This window comes from Triticum urartu, chromosome 4A (genome assembly GCF_056163025.1).
Source record: "Triticum urartu cultivar PI428250 chromosome 4A, HENAU_Tu73, whole genome shotgun sequence".
NCBI lineage: Eukaryota > Viridiplantae > Streptophyta > Magnoliopsida > Poales > Poaceae > Triticum > Triticum urartu.
The window spans coordinates 259533712-259553962 of record NC_141876.1 but is presented as its reverse complement, the minus strand read 5'-3'; positions in this window follow the sequence as shown (position 1 = coordinate 259553962).

Here is a 20251-nt window from a genome sequence, read left to right as displayed (position 1 = left end):
ACATCGCGAAATATGAGGGGTTGATCGCCGGCCTCAAGGCCGCCGCAGCCTTGGGGGTGAGGTTTCTCACCATCAAGGGTGACTCGTAGCTCCTCATCAACTTCTCCAACAAGGTGTACAAACCAAGGGACAAGCATATGGAGGCGTACCTCGCGGAGGTGCGCAAGATGGAGAAGCAATTCTAGGGCCTAGAGCTACAACATGTGCCACGCGACACCAACGAGGAGGCTGACAAGATCACCAAGAGGGCGTCAAGGCGTCTACCCCAAGAACATGTTGTCTTCAAAGAGCGACTTTTCAAGCCTTCGGCGACCCCCGTGGCCATGGAGACTACATCATCTCGAGAGGAACTACCCCAGCCACCAGCCTCAGGGGCCCCCGCTTGCAATCCGACCTCGGGAGCACGTCTTCTCCTGACGCTCGAGCCTCAGGAGGGGTGCTGGACCAAGGAGTTCAAGGCATACTTGGTGCAAGGGACGCTGCCGGAGAAGGAGGAGGACACAGAGTGATAGAGGCGAAGGTGTCCCGATGTTTCGATGAGATAGATATCGTTTTTTGTGGGAGTCGACTTTGACGATCCGACTACGAATGTGCAAAGACATCGCGCCTTAGCAATCGCTAAACCAACTTCTGAGGGTTATTGACCACGCCGGAGCACGATCAACCTGACCACGAGGGTCTATTTCCTGCGAGCAAACGAAGCACAAGCAAGAAACTGAGAATGCAATCAGGATATTGCAAATAAAAGAGGAAAGCTTTATTAATGAAGGTGGGGTTCGACGTCTTGGTCTGGTCATTGGACACAAACAAAGTACGCGAAGTTGCAGCTATGGCAAACTTTTAATCTAAACAAAACCCAAAGTCTAAACGATGCCCTAAGTGATGTATATATGGAGAAGAGAGGGGGGGGGGATTTCGTTGCCCTTGGAGGAGGGGTCCGAAACCAACCCTAACTTTTGTTTCCCCACATATACGGACTCTAAAAACTGCCTATAATCAAGTATTTCGAAATTACATGGGCCTGGCCCAAAAATAAGGTGACGCAGCACCTAGAATAGCCTCTAGAAGAAATTTATGAAGTGGCATCTTGTATATTTTGTCTAAGGCTTCATGCACTCCTTATGTTGCCTTCAAAGTCCTGAAATCATCACTTGTAACTCCGTTCTTGATCCCCTTGCGCATGCCATCATCTCCATGCTTGAACTTGCTCCAAGGTTCATCTTTCTTTTCCAAGCTAGGCCCTTCATTTGTAAGAAAAACAAATGTATCCAATTTAGGCAGCATCATATTCTCATGAACATTAGAATCGTTACCAAGAAACGAAAGTACCTGATACTTCAATTGGCATGCGCGAGCTCTAGTAATTGGTCCAGTATGTATAGTAGTAGGGGCTGTGGGTGTAACAATGATATTGATGTCCTCATCATCCTCCCCTTCTTGAAATGAAGTCGTCCTCGACGAAAGTTGATCATCCTCACCCAAATAAGGCTTCAAATCTGCAATGTTAAAAGTGGGACTAACCCCAAAATCTGCAGGCAGCTCAAGTTTATATGCATTATCATTTATTTTCTCTAACACCTTAAAAGGACCATCAGCACATGGCATTAGCTTTGATTTGCACAAATTAGGAAATCTATCCTTACGCAAATGTAACCAAACAAGATCTCCAGGTGCAAACACAACATGTTTTCTACCCTTATCTCTAGCAAGTTTATATTTAGCATTCATACGGTCAATGTTTTCCTTAGTGAACTCATGCATTTTTAAAATCAATTCAGCATGTTCTTTCACATCAAAATTAACCTTCTCCGAAGATGGAAGAGGCAACAAATCAATAGGTGCACGAGGTAGGAAACCATACACAATTTCAAAAGGGCACATCTTAGTAGTAGAATGCAATGAACGATTATAAGTAAATTCAATATGATGCAAGCATTCTTCCCACATTTTCTTATTATTCTTCAAAACAGCACTAAGCATAGTAGACAATGTTCTATTGACTACTTCATTTTGTCCATCAGTTTGATGGGTGACAAGTAGTACTAAAAAGCAATTTAGTCCCCAACTTAGCCCATAAACATCTCCAAAAGTGGCTAAGAAATTTAGTATCACGATATGAAACAATAGTATTTGACACACCATGCAAGCGAATAATTTCACAAAAGAATAAATCAGCAACATTAACATCATCATCGCTTTTATGACATGGTATAAAGTGTGCCATTTTCGAGAACCTATCCATGACAACAAATATGCTATCCCTCCACTTCTTTGTTCGAGGTAAACCTAAAAAAAGTCCATAGATATATCCTCCCAAGGAACACTAGGTACAGGCAAAGGCATATATAAACCATGAGGATTGAGTCGTGACTTAGCTTTTTGACATGTAGTGCAGCGTGCAACAAAACGCTCAACATCCCATCTCATCTTTGGCCAAAAGAAATGTGTAGCAAGTATATCCTCCATCTTCTTGACGCCAAAGTGTCTCATTAATACTCCTCCATGCGCCTCTTGCAACAACGAAAGACGAACGGAGCTAGCTGGAATGCATAGCTTCTTAGCACGAAACACAAATCCATCTTTAAGAACGAACTTGTTCCAAGTTCTCCCTTCCTTACAATTCTGCAATACATCTTTAAATTCAGCATCATGCACATATTGATCTTTGATGGTCTCCAAACCAAATATTTTAAAGTCAAGTTGTTAAAGCATAGTATAACGACGAGACAATGCATCCGCAATAACATTTTCTTTACCCTTCTTGTGTTTAATGACATAAGGGAAAGTCTCGATGGTTCAGTTTTTCTTGACTTTTAATGTGTTTCAAAGATTCATGATCAGAATGTATAACAAATTCCTTGGGCCATAAATAATGTTCCCATGTTTCTAAGGTCCGAACAAGAGCATATAATTCTTTATCATAAGTAGAATAGTTCAGACTAGGCCCACTCAATTTTTCAGAAAAGTATGCAACAGGTTTGCCGTCTTGTAATAACACACCTCCTAATCCAATTCCACTAGCATCACCTTCAAGCTCAAAAGTCTTATTAAAATCAGGAAGTTGGAGTAAAGGAGCATGTGTCAACTTATCTTTCAATACCGTGAAGGCTTCTTCCTGTGCGGTACCCCAAACAAAAGGCACATCCTTCTTTGTAAGCTTGTTGAGAGGTGCAGCAATGGTGCTGAAATCTCTCACAAAACGCCTATAGAAACCAGCGAGGCCAAGAAAACTCCTCACTTGTGTGACCGTTTTGGGCTGCGGCCAACTCTCAATAGCTTCAATCTTGGCTTTATCAACTTCAATTCCCTGTGGAGTAACAACATAGCCAAGAAAAGATACTCGGTCGGTGCAAAAGGTGCACTTTCCAAGGTTACCAAACAAACGTGCATCACGTAGAGCAATAAAAACCGCATGTAAATGTTCCAAATGTTCCTCCAAAGATTTGCTCAATATGTCATCAAAGTAAACTACTACAAATCATCCAATGAAAGCACATAAAATTTCGTTCATTAATCTCATGAAAGTACTAGGTGCATTAGTTAACCCAAAAGGCTGACTAACCACTCATATAATCCAAACTTAGTTTTAAATGATGTTTTCCATTCATCTCCCAATTTCATACGAATTTGATGGTATCCACTACGCAAATCAACTTTGGAGAATATTATAGAGCCACTCAATTCATCAAGCATATCATCTAGCCTAGGAATAGGATGACGATATCGAATAGTAATATTATTAATGCCTCTACAATCAACACACATACGCAATGTACCATCCTTTTTAGGCACTAGTATAATAGGAAAAACACAAGGACTAAGAGATTCACATATATAACCTTTGTCGAGCAGCTCTTGTACTTGACGCATAATCTCCTTCGTCTCCTCTGGATTGGTACGGTATGGTGCACGGTTGGGTAATGATGCACCGAGAATTAACTCAATTTGATGCTCAATCCCTCGAATAGGTGGAAATCCCAATGGCACGTCTTGTGGAAAGACGTCAATGAACTCCTGCAAAATTTTAGTGATAGCAGGAGGCAAAGAGGAAGGCACGTCCTCGAATGAAAATAATGCCTCTTTGCACACAAAAGCATAGCAAACAGATTTGCTAAAATCTAGATCATCAATATCAGATTTGGTGGCAAGGAAACATGCACTTTTCAATTTAATTTTAGAAACAACATTAGATGGTTTATTATTAGGCTTCATGTGTTCCTCAAATTCTTTTGCCACAATCTGATTTTCTCTCTTAGTTTTCTCCTGTTTTTCTTTATTAGCTCTATTAATATCATCTTTCAAAATTGAATCAGGAGTCATAGGAAGCAAAGTAATATTTTTGTCCTTATGAACAAGAGTATATTGATTTTTTCTACCATGGTGTACATAATTTTTATCAAATTGCCATGGTCTACCAAGTAATAAGGAACATGCTTGCATAAGTACCACATCACAATCAACATAATCAGCATATGTAGAGATACTAAAGTGCAAACGAACAGTACGTGTTACCTTAACCTTGCCGCTGTTGTTGAACCATTGGATGTAGTAAGGATGTGGATGTGGTCTTGTGGTGAGAGATAGCTTCTCCACCATCTCCATGCTAGCCAAGTTGTTGCAGCTCCCTCCATCTATGATGACGCGAACAGAACGTTCCTTCACAACTCCCTTTGTATGGAACAAATTATGCCTCTGATTTTGCTCAGCTTGTGTAACCTGCACACTCAAAACATGTTGCGCAACTAAACATTCATACCTGTCAGCATCTTTAGGCGCCATGAATTGCGTCTCATGATCAGAATCATCTCCACCGTGTTCTTCATGTGTAATAAGAGCCAAAGTCTCCTCATCATAGTCACTAGCGGACTCATACCCACCATCGTCAGTAGCAATCATCACACACTGAGATTTGCATTCTATCGCAAAATGTCCTCTTCCCTTAAAACGACGACAAATAATATCACTTGTGTGCCCTGTTGATGCCATGGAAGAAGAAGAGCTCTGCGCAGGCCCGACAGGTGTGCTCTTGGCAGATAGTAGTGGTTGTGCCTGCTTTCTTGTATCACGGCTGGAGGTGGCACCTGATGGAGGTGCTGGTGTAGTGGAAGTAGAGGATGCACGTGGTGTCCATGATGAAGATCGACCTGCAGAAAAGTTAGTTCACGCCAATGCCTGTCGATCCTGCACTTCACGTTCAGCTTTACAAGCAAGATGGAATAAACAGGTGATATTAGTATACTCCTTATACTCTAGAATGGTCTGAATCTCTCTAATTAATCCACCCATAAAACGTGCAAGCATAGCTTTATTTTCCTCAACAACACCACATCTAATCATGCCACTTTGTAATTCTTGATAATATTCTTCTACAGAATTTTTTCCTTATCTTAAACGCAGCCCATGTAGTTGGAATAGGATATAATCTATAATGTTCAGACAACCAAACACATGCGAAGCTAGTGAAAGCACAAACAGCAGTAGGAACACATCTCTCCTCAGGATATTGTAAACGTGTAAAACGTTGTTCAGTTTCTAACTCCCAAGTAAGATATATATCAAGAACATATCTACACTCAAATGGTGGAATATTCAATTTTAGTTTAGGAACATGGTCATGATCTCGTACCTCATATGGTGGTGCAACCCTACCATTGCGATGATATACCTAAGGACGACCTGGTGGTGGTGGTGCTGGTGGTTGCACGTAGTTCTGATTTTGATCAACCTCATCCTCGTAATGGTCCTCCACCTCTGCAGTAGCAGCAAGAGCGATAGAAGCATCAACAACGGCACCAGAATTTTTCCCAGGGTCAATGGGAACGGGCTGTGCTCGTCCCACTTGATTTGGAAAGCGACGTTGATGTTGTTATTGTTGTTGTAGTAGAGGTGCGTTAGGGGCAGCCGATGGTGGTGGTGGAAGACGCGCAAGCAATTCGTTAAACTTGTTATCGAGCTTTGTTTCGAACGTATTCTCCATGCCATCTATCTTCTCCATGGCCTCCTCAAATCTGTTTAGCACATCTTGCACCTGTCCACTCATCATTTGCTGAAATTTATCATGCAACCCCTTATTCGTCATGGTCTCCTAGTCAGTCTCATCGGCTTGTGATCCTGCCATGGTTAGTAGCAATAGAAACACACAAGAATATGATCCTCCATACTACTAACAAGAGGTGGTGGTGGGCATCACAAATCCGTCAAGCAAATCTCAAATTCTTACTAGCTCTTACCCAGTAGCAGGGGGTGATCGGCAACCGTCGTAGTCAAAACTCTCAAAGCTTGGATAGATTGATTACCAGGAAAAATCAAATGCACGACATAGATGTATGTGGAGCTGGGAAGGCTTATAATATGGTAGCAAAAAGGGTTCGCAATAATCAATTCAGAGATGCAAAGTTGAATAAATGCTCAACGACGGTACTGTGCTAGTCCTAGGCTAGACCGTGCTAGAGACGCGAGCCTAGAACACTAACAAAGTCACGACGCTGCACGTAAACAAGGGAAAAGCACACTCTGGAACTTTTTTCACTCTATTTTTTTGGCGCTCCTCTTTTTTTGCGAAAAATCGCTATAATGGCGAGTGTCTCAAAACTCTTCCCTCGTCAAACTGACAGGATGGGCATGAATTTTTTTTGACTATTTTGGAAATCAGGGAAACAACGATGAAAAAGTGTGAAAAAAATAGGATAGGGAAAAATGTTTTTGCCTGGGAAAGTTTTGGCCTAAAAACTATCGGGGTCTCCAGACTCTTTTTTTTCGAAACCTACTCAGACAAGGAAACACGAATCGGAAATTAGACGGACCTCCAAAACAAACCTAATATGAAAGGAAATCAGATTGGTGGTGGATATATGGTGGTAGGATATGGCAGCGGTGGTGGTATATGGATACGGATTGGTGGTGGTATATGGATACAGATTGGTGGTGGTATTTGGATACGGATTGGTGATGGTATATGGAGACGGATTGATGGCGAATAAGTGGTGGCGGTAGATGGCAGGGGCGATGATGATGGTGCGGCAGCGGCATGACAACTTATGACCAGAACTCGAAACTCTAAAAAAATAGACTCTAAGACCAGCAACTAGACACGACGATGCAACCGGAAATTCAACAAAGCAAAATACTGAAAAGACTATGCAAAGGCTCAGATTGGTTCGGATATGATGAACTAACCCTAATTTTTTTGGCTTTTTTCGTGGACTGTAGGTATGAAGAACAGACTCGATCTAAACTACGTAAAACTGTAACATCTCACCGAGCAACCTGGAAATCTGATACCACTTGATAGAGGCGAAGGTGTCCCGATGTTTCGATGAAATAGATATCGTTTTTTGGGAGTCGACTTTGACGATCTGACTACGAATGTGCGAAGACATCGTGCCTTAGCAATCGCTAAAACAACTTCCGAGGGTTATTGACCATGCCGGAGCACGATCAACCTGGCCACGAGGGTCTATTTCCTGCGAGCAAATGAAGAACAAGCAAGAAACTGAGATTGCAATTAGGATATTGCTAATAAAATAGGAAATCTTTATTAATGAGGCTGGGGTTCTGTGATGTCTTGGTCTGGTCGTTGGACACAAACGAAGTACGCGAATTTGCAGCTATGGCAAACTTTTAATCTAAACAAAACCCAAAGTCCAAACAATGCCCTAAGGGCTGTATATATGGCGAAGAGAGGGGGGGGTCTGTGGCCCTTGGAGGAGGGGTCGGAAACCAACCCTAACTCTTGTTTCCCCACACATACGGACTCTAAACACTGCCGATAATCAAGTATTTCGAATTACATGGGCCTGGCCCAAAAGTAAGGTGATGCAGCACCTAAACTAGCCTTTGGACGAAATTTATGAAGTGGCATCTTGTATATTTCGTCCAAGGCTTCATGCACTCCTTATGGTGGCTTCAAAGTCCTGAAATCATCACTTGTAACTCCGTTCTTAATCCCCTTGTGCATGCCATCATCTCCATGCTTGAACTTGCTCCAAGGTTCATCTTTCTTGCCCAAGTTAGGCCCTTCATTTGTAAGCAAAACAAATGTATCCAATTTAGGCAGCATCATATTCTGATGAACATTAGAATCGTTACCAAGAAACGAAATTACCTAATAATTCAATTGGCATGCGCAAGCTCTAGTAATTGGTCCAGTATGGATAGCAGCAGGGGCTGTGGGTGTAACAATGGTATTTATATCCTCATCATGGAGCGTGTGGCCCGACGGGCTACGGCATACTGCATACAGGATGGTGAGCTATACAAAAAGCGACCAAATGATGTTTCCTTGCGATGCATCTCCAGGGAGCAGAGGAACGAGCTGCTAGCTAACATACACGGCAGAGTCTGCGGGCACTACTCGTCATCACGTACCTTGGTCGGCAAGGTGTTCCGCAGCGGGTTCTACTAGCCCATGACACTCAAAGACGCGACCGAGCTGGTGAGGTCCTGTGAGGCCTGCCAATTCTATGCCAAGCAAATCCACCAGCCGGCACAGGGCCTCCAGACTATCCCGCTCTCGTGTCCATTCGCGGTCTGGGGGCTACATATCATGGGTCCGTTCTCGCGAGCACCTAGGGGCTACCGCTACCTCCACGTCTCCATCGACAAGTTCACCAAATGGGCAGAGGTGGGGGACGTCCGCAGCATCCAAGCCAGGTCGGCAGTTAAGTTCATCAAGGGCCTCGTGAGCCGGTTCGGCTCACAGTTCACTAGCAATCTCTATAGGACCTATTGTGCTAACATTGGACCTATTGTGGGCACTCCCCTTGTCTTCGCGAGGCGTCCTCATTTGAGCTCAGGATTCGTGCATCCCCTTTTTAGTCCGTGCCCCACGGGTATCACGACGCGGTGCGTTTGGCCATGACCAACCCATGCCTCAGGCCTCACGCAAGAAGGGATAAGGATTTCTTAACGAGTTTTTGCAGCTTCACGATATCGCTCAAGCCGGCAGCGGGGAAGCACCACGAGGTGCCCAGAGGTCCCCGCCCTCACGAGGTCAAGTCTACCCTAGATACATCAAGCTAAGTTACCCCTCTACACCCGCATAAGGCACATATTTCACAACACTACCTAGAAACAATAAACACACCACAAAAGCAAGATAAACACCATGGTTCATTACGCGCCCTCGCAGGGCCCCATATTCGTTTTTGATGATGCAGGGGGAAAAGGAAGGAGGGGACAAGCAAAAGCGGCTCCTACGAAGCGGCTCCTCACGAGGATCGGACCCTCGGACTCAGACAGAGCCCTCCTCGTGCTTTACCGGGGCGCGACAACGGGATGACACGCCACCATCCTCGAAGCGAGCCCGACGGCGTGGCGGCTGGTCGTAGCCGCCACTGCTGGAGCTCTCACCGGAGGAGGAGCAGCCGCAGCTGGGCGAGCCATGGCCGCCACTGAGGGCGAGTTCACCCTCATGCTCACCACGGCCATCGCCAAGGCCAAGCACCTCGCCACCAATGTCATCATCTTCAGGGCCACATCCGGCGCGGCGACCGTTTTCCCTGAACACCCACACGAAAAGGGTCACTACCCCATCAAACTTGAAGTGGAGGGTGCACCGCCTGCCCAGGCCGCATGCGCAGGCGAATGTCTACCAGTCACGGTCCAGGGCTACGTTGCCCACAGCGAAGATCTCCACCGTGGCCCATGAAGCCTTGCTGCAGCAGTCGTCGGCCTGCAGCCAGAGGCCGTCGGGACCTGGGGCCGGCAGTTCGCCGGTGAAGGAGCGCGAAGTTGAAGCCAAGTGCCGGCCGGGTTCTCCAACCACATGACAAATTCTGGCAGCACCTCCGCCGAGTGGAAGCGCGGCCGGGGAGGCCGAGCGACCATGGCACGCCTTCCTTCATTGATGGGGCTGCCGCGCCCTAGGCGGCTCCCGCTGCACGAAGAGGCGCCGCCAGCAACGGTGCCAGACCCCGGGGAAGTTTGCCCACGCCCACGAGGGACCACAGTCGGGGTTGCGGCATGCTTGCGGGGGCGACCACGCCCCCTCTTAGGCGGTGGCGAGCCAGGCCCCTCCTGGCGAGCTTTCCCCTTCTTGACGGCCGATAACCTCTTCACCGGGGCCATGAGTATCGCTGCCGGGCGGCGGAGCAAGAAGGAAGAAGAAGAAGTGGGCGGAATGGAGCAAGAGATGAGCGACGGGGGCTCTGCCCCTCTCCTCATTTATAGCCAGAGGGAGGCCAACCGCCGGCCTCCATGATCTATGTTAATGATGACTTTCTTCTGCATGCAACAGGGTCTCGTCAAGTCAGGAGCAGTTGCCGAGGCAGCATGGGGAAGCGGAGACACCCACGTCCAGTCAATCGCCATGCGTCAATCGAGGCCACATGCTATTGGGGCCCACGGCGCTCCTTGAAGCCAAGTTCGAGCGCGCCTTGGGCCCGGGGGCTACTATCCGTGTCCTGGGAATGGGGGTACCCAGACTTGCCTGCCTGCGGCCTGCCTGGTACGACCCATCTTCATCAGCAACCATTCAAGACCCTCGCGAGGTGGATGACGCAAGACCTCCTCAGGGGCAGCCTCCCTAGGCTGGCTCCCGAGGGGCGGAGATAGATGTGCAATAGGCACCTCGCGAGGAGTGCATGAAGTGAGCCATGATGACCAAGGCCAGGCGGAAGCCAGCGGGCGCAACATACTCGTTGCCTCTTTGGTGCTAAAGGGGCAAGCGCAGGCGAGGAGTCCCGACGCACTACGCAAAGGTTTCCATATCAGTGCAAGAGACAAAGATCAGCATGATGGCAGGACGGAGGTCACCGCGGAGCCCACGATGGCGTCACCACCAAAGCCTTTGGCAGGCGAAGACCACCTTTTGTCAGGATAACTTGTACTAGTTGTCCCACTTCAAATAGGCCGTCGTGCAATCCCTTCCCGCCTAATATTTGGCAAGAGGACCAGGGCCTCTATAAATAGGACTAGCCACCACCATAGAATGAGAGGATCCAGACCATCCACACACACACGAGCTCATCAAGCTCAAGAACACCTCTCCTCAGGAGGTTGTTCATCCCTTGTACTTGTTCATCCTCAGCCTACAAGGCAATCCACCACACCACACTGGAGTAGGGTATTACACCACGACGGTGGCCCGAACCAGTATAAATCCTTGTGTCCCTTGTTTGTTCGGGTTCGGCGAGCTAGGCTTAGAGAACTTTGCGAGAGTGGGCTCGCAGGGGAGAGAGATCTTCGTGCGCACCCTAGTGTTCGAACCTCATGGGTTTGCCGGAACCCGTAATCCGACAACGTTCCCTACCGAAACGCTTGTTTTGAGAAGCTCTGGTTTGTGAGAAGCATATCCCCAAACCTGCCCCAAATTGGACAAAAAATTTACCACTGCATGCTGATGCCGCTCCATGACAGCCTGCCAAGTTTCATAAATTTCAGACGAGCTTTGGATTTACTAGAATTTAATGTGTAAGATGTTGAAACGAACCATGAATAATTCTAGTTCCTTTAGAACATACATATAGTTGCATGTTCACTACAGATAAAAGGTCTAGCAATTCAAAACCGTCCATTGCCGTTGTGACCCCATTATGTAATTCAAATCAAGATGAAAAATCAAGTAGATCCCACACAGTTTATTATCACCTACCATGTGAGATGCAGCACAAAATATCCTAGAGCACCGTCGTTGTATAGTACGCCTATGGCTACAGTCCACAGCCGGCGTCTCAAGCACATTAGCTCGCTCCCCAAATATCATTTCACTGTTCAATCGTCGCCGGTGAAAGATGGGCATGTGGACCCGCATCGTGAGGGCAACTTCGGTGGCCCAATCCGGCGAGAGCATGGTCGCGGCCACCATGCGCGTGCTAACAAGGTGCATGGGCGCGGCGCAATCTATGATCGGGCGGCCAAGGAAGCCCAAACAGTCGTTGTTGCTTCTTAGGTGGTGGCAGCAACATCTGCCTCGGGGATAACAATTGGCGAGAGCGACACAACCATTGTCCGTTCTGAAGCGGCGGCCTTAGCCCTGATGGAGGCCACCCACAACCATGTTGAGGCCGCCCACGCCCAGCTCGTGGTGGTCATGGCAAAAATCGAAGGAAGCTTCTCCGACAATGGTCGGCAACCCACGGCCGAAGAGTTGGCAATTACCGAGAGCGTTCGAGAAGCCATTCGGTCCTCCGCCACATACCTTGTGACGATGGAGCCCGCCCAAGCCCAGATCATGGCTGCCCATGCCCAGCTCGTGGCAGCCCTTTCCAAAGAGATGGCGGACGCGGATGGCGAGATACTTGCCGAGTATGGTGCGATGGATGCCATGGAGCTCCTCCCCAGGAGACCGTCGGGCGCAAGCGGGACATGGAGGTGGCGGCGGAGATCGACGAGCACCAGCCATAGTAGTACTCTTTATTTTGTTTAATTAAGAGCGTATATCTTTAATTTGTTAGAGTAATGTTTAGGTCAGCTAGTTTTGTTTAATTGCTAAACTTGCTCGATTAAGAAGTGTGGGTGTGCTGTAGTCTCCTTTGTGTACCCAAATTATGCAATGACGTGGATGACCATTGTAACCAGGGAAATTCGAACCAAAATTTTTGACGTTCAAATTCATCACACACGGGTTAAGCTATCTGAATCGTTTGTGATGTTCACATATCCTACACAGCTCCAATTAAGGGACCGTGTCTGATGACAGTTTGTGCGCCAGTTTTTTCACTGAAGCGATTCCAAATTTCCGGCTTCCGCGGAAATATCTACCTCCCCGCTCCTCGCCCTTACCAAAAGCCACATTTCCCCTGTTTCCACCTTCCTTTCCAAGTTGAAACCTTCACTCCTTGCTTGCAGCATCGCCTCCTCGCCGGCGGCCCTCCTTCACGCTGCTTGGCCTCGTCTATCCAGGTAGGTAATCCACACCCGACCCCCATCCTTCCACATCCCGCATGCCCCGACCGCCGGCATGACACCTTCCACCCAAATCACCGACCCGTCCACCAAATAAGCGCCGCCCTAAGACATGGTGCATGTAGTATAGCCAGGATCTCAAGGAGCATTTGGCAGCGGAGAAGCAAATCACGGCCGCACGCGCGGATGAGGTCGCGATGGCTGCCATTCGTGCCGACCCCCAGGTCTTGGAGGATCACCTTGCCATTTAATAGCTACGCCGGTTAAGCATGCTCGGTTTACCCCTTGCGTGTGTTGTTCCTGCCTTTCCTTCACAAATTCTAGTGAATTGTGCTATCTAATTTTACCATGCAATCTGTTGCTCTAGTGTATATGTTCTATATGTCGTGCAGTGTGGTGGTCACTTATTAACTGTTTTGTTAATTAGTTGTCGTATTCAGTTAACTGTTTGGTTCAATTCTACAAATGTGATGTTCAATTCTTTAGGCTGCAATTTTGTATTGTCTTCCATGTGAGAAATAAATCGAATTTATCTTTACAAAATACTCCCTCCGTTCCTGAATATAGGGTGTATAGTTTTTGGCATGGAAATTAAAGAACGCATGTGGAGGGAAAATTTCACAAGTTTTGGGCAAGATTACACCTGACTAATTGGCGTGAGAAAATAGAGAAGCTTGCCTAATATAAGGAAATGTAATCAAATCCCTAAAAAAATTATCCAAACGAGTGGTGCAACGCAATACACCTTATATTTCGGGGTTTTTCTCAAAAATCTATACCCCTTATATCAAGGAACGAAGGGAGTACATGAGAAATGAATACAATAGCTATATTTCCAAGTTGTCAGGCATGCTTGGTTTGGTTATACATTGTGCAATGTGGTGCTCAGTTAACGTTTGGTTCATTTGTGTTGTGGTGTTTAGTTAATTGTTTGGTTCAATTATGCAATGCGATGTTCAATAGTTGTGGGCGCATTCTGTTATTGTATACCATGTGAGGAATAAATTGAATTTGCTTGTAGTAAATACATGAGAAACAAATATAATTGCTATATTTCTAGGTTGTTAAGCATGCTTGGCTTGGTTAACTGTCTGATCTTCTATTAGGAGTATGTTATATTGTACAATGTGGTGCTCAGTTAATGTTTGGTTCATTTGTTGTGGTGTTCAGTTAACTGCTTGGTTCAATTCTCCAATGCGATGTCCAATTGTCATTGGTAGAATTTTGTATTATTGTGCATGTGAGGAATAAATTGAATTTGGCTTCACTTAATACATGAGAAACATATACAAGTGCTATATTTCCTAGTTCTTAATCCTGCTTGGTTTGGATAAATGGGTTTTCCATGTGGCTTGAATTAATCTGATGAATCTGCAATGTGCTTATTTTTCATAAACATATTTTACTAATAGCATGCGAACCCTTACTTAACCTGATCACTAACTACCTTATATGTGTTGCAGGGAAACAACGGGAAGCATTGAGGTTTACAATCGAGGATAGCACGTGCATGGTCCGTTGTCTAATAGCACATTATTGTGCAATTGCAGGAACCATTCTAATATTTAGGTTTTTAACAATTTGGTCTTGCACATGTAGGTCCTGCTATCCGAGGTTTTGACCCACTGTTCAACCCTTTTTGCATATGGGGAAATGAATTGTCCATGAATATCAATCGAGTCAAGAAACTCAGAAAGATTATTAGGATAAAGAAATAAGCGACAAAAAACAACAAGATCTTTGTCTGCACAATGAAGAAGACATCAGTTCACTACAAGATGGTACTAACTATTATACCTTGCCTTTTTTATTCCTTCACCCCATTTCCAATATAGAGAAGATATTTATGCACATCCTTGTTTTCAGGCCTTTCCAAAGCAGTTCACTGATGATTACCTCTCAAACCACCTCTATGGCCAGGAGGCAAGGAAGGTTTTCATACAACACCCACAGTTCAATATTGAAGTGTTTCTAAAGAGGACGAAGGACGAACGGTCAATCATCCACAAGCACTGGCCTAAAGTTGCAAAGACCTTCAACATGAATGAAGGATCAATATTCGCCTTCCGCTTCAGCAGTTTTCCAGATGAGATGCATCTGCCTATATAACGTCTATGATGCTAATTTCGAAAGGTTCTACATGTTGCATGTGAAACTTGGTGCTGGTGTAGTTGTGTAACGGGGTAGCTGAGTGCTGAAGATATATCATGTTGTACTCTGATGTATTTCAATTATGAAATCCTGCTTCCTTAATATGGAAATGAAATATATTATGTGCTTAATATGAATGTCAATTAGATTAATAAATGGATTATTAATAATAGGACAATTAGCCTGCTAATGGCAAATTAGCCTGCTAAATGGGTTTTGCTATTGCAAACGGTTATTGTGAAAATACCATGGGCGATGACCTCAGGCAACGCGCACAGTTTCTAGGAATAAACCGTGTTGGATCAATGAACAATAACACACGACCTTCTCTTGAAAACTATTTGTGTTAGGCCACCTTGCGCAAACGTTTACGACATAAAAACTGTGTGTGATGGACAACCTTTGCCACATAGTTTCTTCTACGCACCGTGTATGATGCATTCAATAACGCAAACGATAAAATTGTTAATATCGTGTGCAATGGCAACACTAACACAAATGATTTAAGGGGGAAAATTGTGTGTCATGTACCTATGAATGGAAACGTTTTCCTTGGAGCGACTATGTGGGATGTACATATGAAAGGAAATGTTTAGCGGGGACTGACTGTGTGGGACATACTTGTGACCGGAAACAATTTCGCGTGTATAATAGTATTTTTAGCTCTACTATATGTATTTCCGTATTTGAGCGCTCGATGGTCGCACACGACCTCATTTTGCCAAGTGTGTGTGCCAGGAGGGCATATCCCCGATGGTTTCTGGGTCGTGTGGGAAGGACCCCCTATCACCGTCACTCACTAGGCGATGGTTCCAAATGCCATCGCAGAAAGGGGTTAAAAACTGTTTGTATAGCACCAACGCATACCAGTGAGGCGTCTTTTTTTTTCGTTCAAACGGGCAATAAGCTGGAGAGCTGGAGAGTGTCTCTAATGGGTTGCCTCTGTGTTAAGGCCCTCCATTATGACACACAGGAAGCAGATTGGGCTGATACAAAATCCTATCCATCTTAAAGCCCATTTGTTTTTGTTTTTTGCGAAGAAAAGCCCATATTTCTTGAAGAGGGAGCGATCCCAAAAAAACCCTCCCTCCTCCTCGCTTCCACTTATGCTGCAGCTCGCTAGACTATCCTGCTTCCGTCGCCCCCCAATCCCCCACTCCTCATCTTCCTCACTCGTATAGGAAACTCCCGCTCACCTTCTTCCTCAGTCATACAGAAAACATGATGTAGGGTGGAACCCTAGATGGCCGATCTTCCACGAAAGGAGCGGATCCCGCAATGAACACGAAGAACACGAGGATAAAACACGAAGGGAAACATGAGAGAATCACTCAAACCAACAAGATACGGTCATACATATGCTAGATCCTCGAAACACAAAAGGAGATACAAGATCCACGATCAATAAGGGACGATACAAAGGTAGCCGGTTCTTCTCCATGAGGAGGTCTTGAGGGGGGTTCTTCCTGTAAAGGGGTCTTGAATCCGCTTGGGGGATCTTCTCCGAAGAGGTTGTGGACTACAAAGGAGAAGTAACCAAGTGGATGAGCACAACTCTATCTCTAATATGAGCTATCACATTGCTAACCCCAGAAAGAGGGAGGAGGAGTACATATAGTCTAGGTGGTCGAAGGGGTACATGGGCCTCGGCCCTTCACTGTGCGCACACAGGCAGAGCCGGATGTCTAGGCGTTGGGCCGGATGTCCGGGCCTTTGTGAGGAGCCGGATGTCCGGGCTTGCGGGTCGGATGTCCGGGCTAGCGGGGCTGGTCTCGGTGCTCTATTGATAGCCTGCGTTGGATTTCCAGGCAGGTGCCGGATGTTCGGCCCGTCGCGGGGCACCGGATGGCCGGGGGTCGGTCGTATGTCTGGCCGCTGTAGAGTCGCATGGCGCCCGTCTATCTCTAGTCTTCTTCTGGTTGGTGGCGCCGGATGTCTGGGCTCCAGCCGGATGTCCGGCCGCTGTAGCTATGTTGGGACTCCACTTGAGGCACTTCTTGATCTGCTTCCGTGTGGACTTGTCCTATGCTTCGAGCATCTCCATGGTATGAGGAATCTGATCTTGTAGTCACGGGATGAGGAATCTGATCTCATGTCATCACCTCTTGAGGATTTACCAAAGCACCCACGCCTTGAGAATTTTTGAATTTCCTCATGAGCATTGCTAGCTCCTGGCTTAGTTCTTCAGGATCACCAAGGCTGCTACCAGAATCCTCACCTTCGGATTCAGAGACTGCCTTGGCCTTTAGTGCAAATGATCTGCCATAGCTCGGTACATAGAGATCTCTCTTCTCAGCAAGTTGGAACTCATGAGTGTTTAGCCTCTTGAGGATATCAGCGGGATCAAGTGACTTGTAGTCTCCACGTTCTTGTATCATCAGTGCCAGAGTGTCAAATGAGGAATCAAGCGATCTCAGCAATTTCTACACGACCTCATGGTCGGTGATGTCAGTGGCACCAAGTGCTAGAAGCTCATTTGAAATGTCAGTGAGGTGATCGAAAGTTCGCTGAACATTTTCATTGTCGAGTATTTTGAAGCGGTTGAAGAGATTGCGAAGCACGTCAACTCAAGAGTCACGCTGAGTTGAGACTCCTTCGTTGACCTTGGACAGCTTGTCCCAGATAAGCTTCACTGTCTCCGAAGCACTCACTTCGCCATACTGCCCTTTGCTCAGATGGCCACACATGTTGTTCTTCGCTTGAGAGTTGAGTTGCTTGAATCTCTACACATCAGCAACGTTGATGGTAGGAGTGACAGAGGGAACGCCATTTTACAGAACGTACCAGAGATCGTTGTCAATTGCCTCAACATGCATTCGCATCTTGTTCTTCTAGTAGGGGTAGTCGGTCCCATTGAAGGTAGGGCACCCAACAGAGACCTTGATCATACCTGTAGTTGACATAACTAAAACTCTAGGCAGCTAAACCAAAATCACACAGAACAAGTGTGTTATATCGACTAGAGGGGGGGTGAAAAGGCGATTTTTATAAATTCGTCACTGAGGAATTTCAGCTTGAGGAAATTCCTCAACAACGAACTACTTAGCAGCGGAATAAAACTGAGATGCATGTATAAAAGAGTGGTAGCACAGTCATCATGATGAAATTAAAACAAGCACATAGTACAATTAGCGTAAACACAGGATAAGCAGGCTGAAGACAAACTGAGTGAAGAAATAGGATTGAGGAAATTGAGAAAGTCTTCAGTCAAAGTTTACAAACAGTAATGATCAAGTACTTCTACATAGGAAGGAGGAAATGAATGAGTTGAGGAAATAGAACCAGTAGCTTGGTGAAGACGATGATTTGGTAGACCAGTTCCAACTGTTATGACAGTCGTATGTCTGGTTGGAGCGGCTAGGTATTTAAACATGAGGACACACAGTCCTGGACACACAGTCCTCACCGTATTCTCCTTGATCTAAGGTCACACAGACCTTGCCCAATCACTCGTGGTAAGTCTTTACGTGACTTCCAAACCTTCACAGACTAGGTCACTCAGCGATCCACAATTTCCTCTTGGATGCTCTAGACCATGACACCTAACCATCTGGAGGATGCACAATCCTCAAAGGTAACAAGCGTTGGTTACACACAGGAACAATTTCTTCAGTGATGCTCAATCACTTTGGGTTTGTAGGTGTTGGGTTTGGGTTTTCCTCACTTGATGATTTTTGCTCAAAGTCCTCAGAGGATGGGATGCTCTGAATGAAAAGTGTCAGTTTCTCGCGGAGCAGCCAACAAGCTAGTGGTTGTAGGGGGCGGCTATTTATAGCCTAGGGAGCAGCCCGACATGATAAGACATAGATACCCTTCAATGATATGTCCGTTAGCTGGGTAGATATTTTCGGATAGCTGGCGCATAGCACAGCAATGGTCAGAAATTTGAGCTCTCAAATTCCTTAGGGCTATCATGTTCCTCACTTGTAGGCAATCCGCACTTGTGAATTCCTAACTCCTCGGTCAGAACAAATTCCTTAGAGACTAGAAGATCTTTGTCTCTGTCAATGAAGAAATTGACTGAACTGTATGAGATTTCCAATGGCTTCACTCGAAAGGATTGGTAGGTGTAGGATTTTGAGATGAGGATCACTCTGAAAATTTTCCTTAGTTTTACCTCGACCCCCTTTAACAGTACGGTGTTTCCTATGACTCAAGAATGATAAAATGAAACTACGAAATCAAAAGTCTGCATGCTTCATATTCCTTGCATGAATATCAAGTCTTCGGGATCACACAAATTTCTTCTCTTTCAAAGTCTTCAGAAAGCCAAAGTCTTCAGTTGAAGACATTCATTTTTAGGGGTCGACTTTCTCTGTAAATATCAAACTCCTCATAGACTTATAGACCTGTGTACACTCACAAATGCATTAGTCTCTTAACCTATAAGTCTTCAATACACCAAAATCACTAAGGGGCACTAGATGCACTTACAATCTCCCCTTTTTCGTGATTGATGACAATATAGGTTAAATTTTCAATGGGGATAAACATATGAAGTGTAAATACCTATATTGAGGAATTTGATTGCATGATATAGAAGAACTCCCCCAGAAGATGTGCATATGTGAGGAATTTTCCTTGAAGAGCAAATGCACATTGTAGAATAGAATTATGGAGGTCTCCCCCTATATCTTGTAGTTCATACACGCGTTTAACATATGATATGAAGAATTTGAAATGCATGATGAAATGTGGTGACTGATGAAATTCAGCATGCGTGTATTAACATATATGCGGAAATAGCATGCAGAAAAAATAGTAAAAGTATCAGACCACCATCGGACTTAAGTTTACAACTCGATCCAACAAATGCTTCAAAAGAACGAGAGTTGTAACTTCGCAAAAAATGCCCATATATATAGACCCGCTTGAAGACTAACTCAAATTTCTCCCCCTTTGTCATCGAATGACCAAAAGGGATGAAAAATGAGGACTAACGCCCCTGAAGAATATCATCATGATGTTGATGGAGGAGCGCCAACGTTGTTGGGGTCGCCCGTTGATGTAGGGCCTACCGCAGTGTCGTTCAAGTCTTCATGTTCATCAGTCTCGCGCGATGAAGAATATGAACTGGCCACAAGCTGAGGAACTTTGACCTTCTTGAATTTCTTCGAATGTGGCTGTGCCCAGTCAAAGTCCTGTTGAAATTCCATCTTCTTGAGATCTTCAGCACTTTAGAGGTTAGACAGAATAGCCCAGGTGCGGTCAAAGACTTCATGCAGATAGTAGTGATTCTTCATAGTATTTTGAG